The following is a 6,178-nucleotide window of genomic DNA, read 5'->3' on the forward strand; positions in this document are numbered from 1 at the left end:
GAGGTCAAGCTTGCGTTCCCCAGTGCCATCAAAAAGGCGTCGAAAGGATGGGCCGCTGCAACCACCTTCGCAAAACGACGTTGATCACCTTGATCTACCTGTGCCTTCCGACAATGAAGACGCACATCACGATAAGAATGTCCGTCTTCCGTCCAGCCGGTGGGGAAAGCACATTCTCAGCGAAGAACCGTTAAAGGTAGCTTACCGTTATATTTGCTAACTTCCCGCCTGAGCCAGGATCCCATAGAGAAGTTGTTTGGCATAATTCGCCAGTTTTCGGGATGTAATCATCCAACCTCAGCACAGTTCCTTACTGCTGTTAACTGTCCGAGCTTCAATAATTTAGTAAAAGCTCTAGACACAGGCAACTGCAGCAGGTGGCGCAATCGTGTCATTTGTCGGACCAGCTGAGGCAGCCGACCAAGTGGACAACTTGATTGGTGCAGGAAGAACTGACGAAGCCTCCAGCGTGCTTGAAACATCATCCTTGTGCACTGATCATCCTTATCCGGAGAAGCATAGTGATGCAAGGCTGGTATTTTATTTGGCTGGCTATGTGGCCCGACGGAAAATACTAACAACGAAATGTCGGGACTGCTTTGAGCAGCTGCTGACATCGGTTGAGAATTCAGATGAAGCTCTCTCATCTTTCACCCAGTTTTGTGATAAAGGAGGGCTTCTGTATCCCTCAAGACAACTTTTTTCATTCGTGGAAGCTTTGGAGGATAGCTTAATTCACAATGTGGTTCAGTTGGAAGAAAGTCCAAAGAGATAGCGCCACCGATATTTTGCATTGTATGCAACACGTGCCTTCCATTGGTTGTGATGCCCACAAAGAAGCACTGTCAAGCAATATAGTGAAGTTCTTTATCTTGACACGACTTCACTTTTACATCAAGTCTTTGAACAAAGAAAGAATATCAACGCGAGAAAAAAAGAAACATCTGAAGATGCGCCGCACTGCATAACCAACATAACAATGCGGATGCTCACTTTGCCTCATCTTCACTTGCTGAATAAAACTGATAAAAATTAAGAAGCTTGTGTGGATCTCAGTTATCTTTTATTTTCATACACAGTGCTATGGTGTCTGTTTGTTAGGAATTAGTAGTCAACACCAGCATTCCAGCAATTTTGAATCTCCAGTAATGCAGGTCATCTCACAAGGTGAACCGATTAACTAACTCAGACCTCACGGGTTAATGAGGAGCAAGATCGGCAGGCGGGCACGAAGGCAGTTACAATAAGGTCATTTTCGCAGTATTATTTAGGAGCTAATGCCGCGGTCGTGATAAATTAGTTTCGGATATAGGTCAGCCATGGCGCCGTTCAACAGATCAGCGTCGCTTGTCGAATGGATAAACGCAGATCTCGGCACTAATACGCTCTGTGTTTAGTCTAGTAAACATGTGAAACTGCGATCGCGTGGCCTCCGCTGTAGAATCAACGCCACCAGACGCATGTACGGAATAGGCAGCTGTAGATGCATTTTGGACCGGCTTTTGCTACAGCGCAAAGCGAAGTGCGGAGGCCATGCGATCGTAGCTGCCTCAGATATGGCTTCATTATCACTGCAGCTAATCTAAAAAAAGGAGTGTAGAACACCAAGCTGCCTCAGTGCCGCGGTTGGAATGCCACAGTGCCTACAGCAGACCGTCGCCTCCGAGCGACGTGTAAGCGACTGCGAGCGCCACCTGAGCGGAACATCCGAGAAGCCCACGCGAGAGGCGGCGCCTTGCGCACACTTCCCCTATTCTAGCCACTGTAACTGCGTTCTCCCATACCGGAGCCGAGGGGTCGCGCGGCGGGTATACCCTGCCGTCTTCTTTTTTTCACCGTCACCGGCACACTTCCGGTGACGGTGTCGTGCGAGCTGTTGCGCTTGTCTCGTTTCCTGTAGCGGACGATAATGCGCGCTCTACACGAGAACACGTGATTAGCGGTATAAGTCAGTGCCCCAGCACTGAGGCAAACGCGAGGGGATGAAGGAGCATGATCGCAATGCTGGAACACAGTAGACAATGACGTATAGTTTCGTTCTCTGCGCGCGTGCAAACGTCGGAAAAAGGAGACGAAATGGAAATTCATATTGCTACAGTGCGAAGTAAAACAAAAGCACCCAGACATTCGGGTTGTATTTTTCATTATTTCTCTAAACTTTAATTAGTCCACTGAAGCAACGTACAGATTCAACAAATAACTGATGCTGCCTTGAATCTAAGTCACGTGTCACTCTGAATGACATCACAGCACAGCCTGTGCTCCTACGCAGCAGCAAAGTTATGGGCATTCATCTGCTTGCTGCTGCGATAACATTATGACACTTGAACTCAGAGGTACGATTTTTGTTGTGTGAGGTTATAGATAGCCAGTAGACTACTTGTCTGATGTTAAATGCTATGACCCACTGGCAATCCACGATGCATTCAATGAAAACGTTTTTATGCTGTGTGCGGCATGACTCTCCAGTGACCCACACGCAAGAATTCTCGCTCTTGTGTTGCCATCTGAGGTTTGAAATTGCAACTAACATATATTTTTATTGCATTGGACACGGGGTGGCAGTTTGTTTCGGAGAGTCGAGTGACGGCGCATTTCTCAGGTGGGTTTCTTGCAAACTTTCGCCGCAGTTTTTGAAATACGTGCCGTTGGAATAAGTACCTGCATTTTTCTTGCTACTCCCAAACTTTTCAGCGTGTCTAATAGATAGATCCTCATGCCCCTTCCGGATGCAAAAAAAAAAAGCACAATGCAGAGAAAACAAATAAACTTAGTTTTGGGCCAGAAGAATGCACCAGCAACTTCGCGATCACCAGCGGATGAGTCAAGTGCTTCAGTGTCAGATGTTCAGCAGTGGACAGACAGTGAAATCAGTGACAACGATAGTGTTTACGAACCATCACAGACCTCAGCCAGCATGTCGAATGGAGAGTCAGACCTGACTGATGATTCTGAGGTGAATGATTCAGGAGACGATGCTCTCATTTCCCTCAGCCCATCTCTAGAGAAATGGACACCGGCAACAACCACTTCGCCTAGTGTGACACCGCACTCTAGGCCGCCCACTATCATTCACTTGCCATCTAGCCGTTATGCCCCATCTTTATGTTCACTGTTTATTACGGATGACATTTGGCAAATGATGGTCAATGAGACAAACAGGTTCACACAACAAGTGTTGAAGTCAACTACTCCTAAATCTAAATCACGGTTGAAAAATTGGACGGAAACCAATGCCCAAGAAATTAAAGCCTTTATTCGAATACTGATTTGTATTGGTCTCCTCTGTCTTCCTACTCCCAAATCTAAATCACGGTTGAAAAATTGGACGGAAACCAATGCCCAAGAAATTAAAGCATTTATTCGAATACTGATTTGTATTGGTCTCCTCTGTCTTCCTACTCCCAAATCTAAATCAAAGTTGAAAAATTGGATGGAAACCAATCTCCAACAAATGAAAGCATTTGTTGGAATACCAATTTGTATTAATCTTGTCCATCTTCCTATCTGAGTCACTACTGGGCAAAAAGTAACCTGTATGGTGTTGAACTCATTCGTCAAAATATGAGCCGTGGCCGCCTTTTCCCTACTTTTGAGGTTCCGGCATTTTGCGGACAATTAACTGGTTGCAGAGTTGCAGGATCATGTCTTTAAGATCCATCTTCTGGTAGAGAAATTAAACCAAAATTTTTGCCACTGTGCTTGAGCCGGGATAAGAGGTTGTGATAGATGAAACAATAGTGCCATGGCGAGGCAGACTTTCGTTCTTACAGAGTCAGGCTGTTCAAGGCATGTACCAAAGACGGTTACAGGCTAAAGGTTGATGTATATGCCGGAAAGTGTGACTGAACAGTTGGCATCGGACATGCCGAAGATGTATGCTTGAAACTCCTGCAAAATTACAAGGAAGTCGTGTGCCCGCTGTACGTAGACAACTTCTACATGAGCTTGCCACTCACTCTTCGCCTTCTAAAGGAAGACACTTTCATTCGTGGCACAGTTCGCTCAGTGAGGAAAGGGCTGCCAAAAGATCTCACTGAAGTAAAGGTTGCAAATGGCAGTGCTACCGGACTTCAGTCCAAAAATGGAATGAAGGCACTGAAGTGGATGGACAAGAGGCCTGTTCTGATACTCACATCTGGCGCCAAATATGAAGCAACTTTGGTGGACAGTGGGAAGAAAACAAGGGACGGCGCACCAATCATGAAACATCAGGCCGGTCTCGATTGCAATGCAGCAAAAAAGGGCGTCGACTATAGTGAACAAATGACGTTATACCACAACTGCCTTAGAAAAGGACTCAAGTGGTACAGAAAGGTAGCTGTTGAGTTGCTCATTGGAAGTGCCATCATAAATGCGTGGAACATTCGTAGCATGCTTGAAGGAAACTCTACGCCAATTACAAAATTTCAAGATGAACTAGCTGGCTCATTCACTGTTCGGCCCTCGTCAAAACAACAACGAAGAAACTCGTGGGAGGAATGTCCACATGCTAAGAAAAACTGGCACGTCGGCACACTCAGTGGCACTGCACTGGCTGCTATGCGGCCAACAGTACCAGCAGTAGCCCAAACACTACGGTGAGAGTGAGAAAAGTGACCACTTTCTGTGGATAATCCCCTGGCAAGCCATTCATCTGTTTGTTGTGCTCTAATTATAAGCACAAGTAACCTGAGAAGCAAGCTAGCTTCAACCGTAAAATGAGTAGGATGAAAACTTCAAAACATGGTTAATGTTCCTACTAAATTTTAGCCTTTCTCTAACCAATAAATATTTCTAACACAGGAACTGACTTCTTGTCTTTTCTAGTGGCAAGCACTTTGTAGTTCAACATAGGTTTCTAGCATCTTGAATTCATTGAAGGGCTACAGAATGTATTAAAGAAAGATAAAAAGGCATAATGTTGTGCTGAACGTGATCAAGGCACATGCACAAGAAACTATAGTTATTTGTTGAATGAGGACAGTAATGTGCTTTAGCAAGTTAGAAATTTGTTACGAACTTGCCCACATTCACATCTTAACAGATTTAGCAATGTTTCCACTACATAGAGAACCTTGATCTACAGTGCTTTTATCACCCTGAAGAAGGTTGGTGTTCCTATTATAAAATGTGTACTTAAAAAGCTCAATCTCTCAGGATTTTATGTTGTTTTACTTGACATAAGCTTACGAGGCTTACAGATTACGTGCTCATATCTCAACCTAAATACCCACTTCCTTTTCAATGATTTTCATTTCTGTAAAAGCTCAGTAAATTTCGTCAAACGAGAAGTGCAAATGCGTTTTTTATTCTTTCATACTTGGTGCTTGCTAGCCTGCTGCGATAGTGAAGTACAGCTTCAAGAGGAGAGCTGACTGAATAGTTTGCTTTTCTGTATGCATGCAGTATTACACTTGAATGCAAGCCTTTTTGAGCTTTGAAAATTTTTTAATGGTCTTGTTCTGTTGGGTTATTAACAGAAAATGTTGAAACCTTACTGTACATAAAATTTATTCTATAGCCTGTTTATTTTTACAATAGTGATTGTTCTACAAGTGATCAACATCAGCTAAACAAGGGAGGCCTCTGCCTGCAGCCAGTGTTTCAACAAGAGGACTAGTTGACAAAGATGAGTTTGTCACAACATTGGCTCCAGCCCAAAACATTCCTTATTCGACTTGTATTTACATCTTCCTGTGAATCTGTTTGTTGCTCCAACTCCAATACACAAAGATGAGTGGAATGCATAAGCTTACTTGTAGAGCTGCTCAATGAACTGCTGCATAAGTTCAACTCAACTGCAACGTTTTGAACATCAGGACATGTGTAAGTGAAAATTAGTTTGTGATGGCCATGTGGGTCTGTTTTTCTGCCTGAATAATAGGGAGAGGAGAGCAAGATAATTGCTTTGAGAACTTTTAAGCAGAAAAAGCATGGTGGATGAGGAGCAGTGGCCGGGATAAAACATTTCAGGAGTTCAATGTAGTAAGGAAACAGGAGTAATATGATTAACTTTGCAAGAATATGAGACCATTATAACACTAGGGGAAACAGACTGGCCAATCACAATGAATTTTCAAATATTGTAACTGATCTAGAACACCTTGCACGGCTGCTGTAATTAGGAAAAAAAATGTAGCACTGTCTTAAAAAGACAGCTTTTTTGTTTGTTTACTCTGCTATGCCACTGTACACA

The sequence above is a fragment of the Dermacentor andersoni genome, chromosome 2 (assembly GCF_023375885.2).
Source record: "Dermacentor andersoni chromosome 2, qqDerAnde1_hic_scaffold, whole genome shotgun sequence".
Taxonomy (NCBI): domain Eukaryota; kingdom Metazoa; phylum Arthropoda; class Arachnida; order Ixodida; family Ixodidae; genus Dermacentor; species Dermacentor andersoni.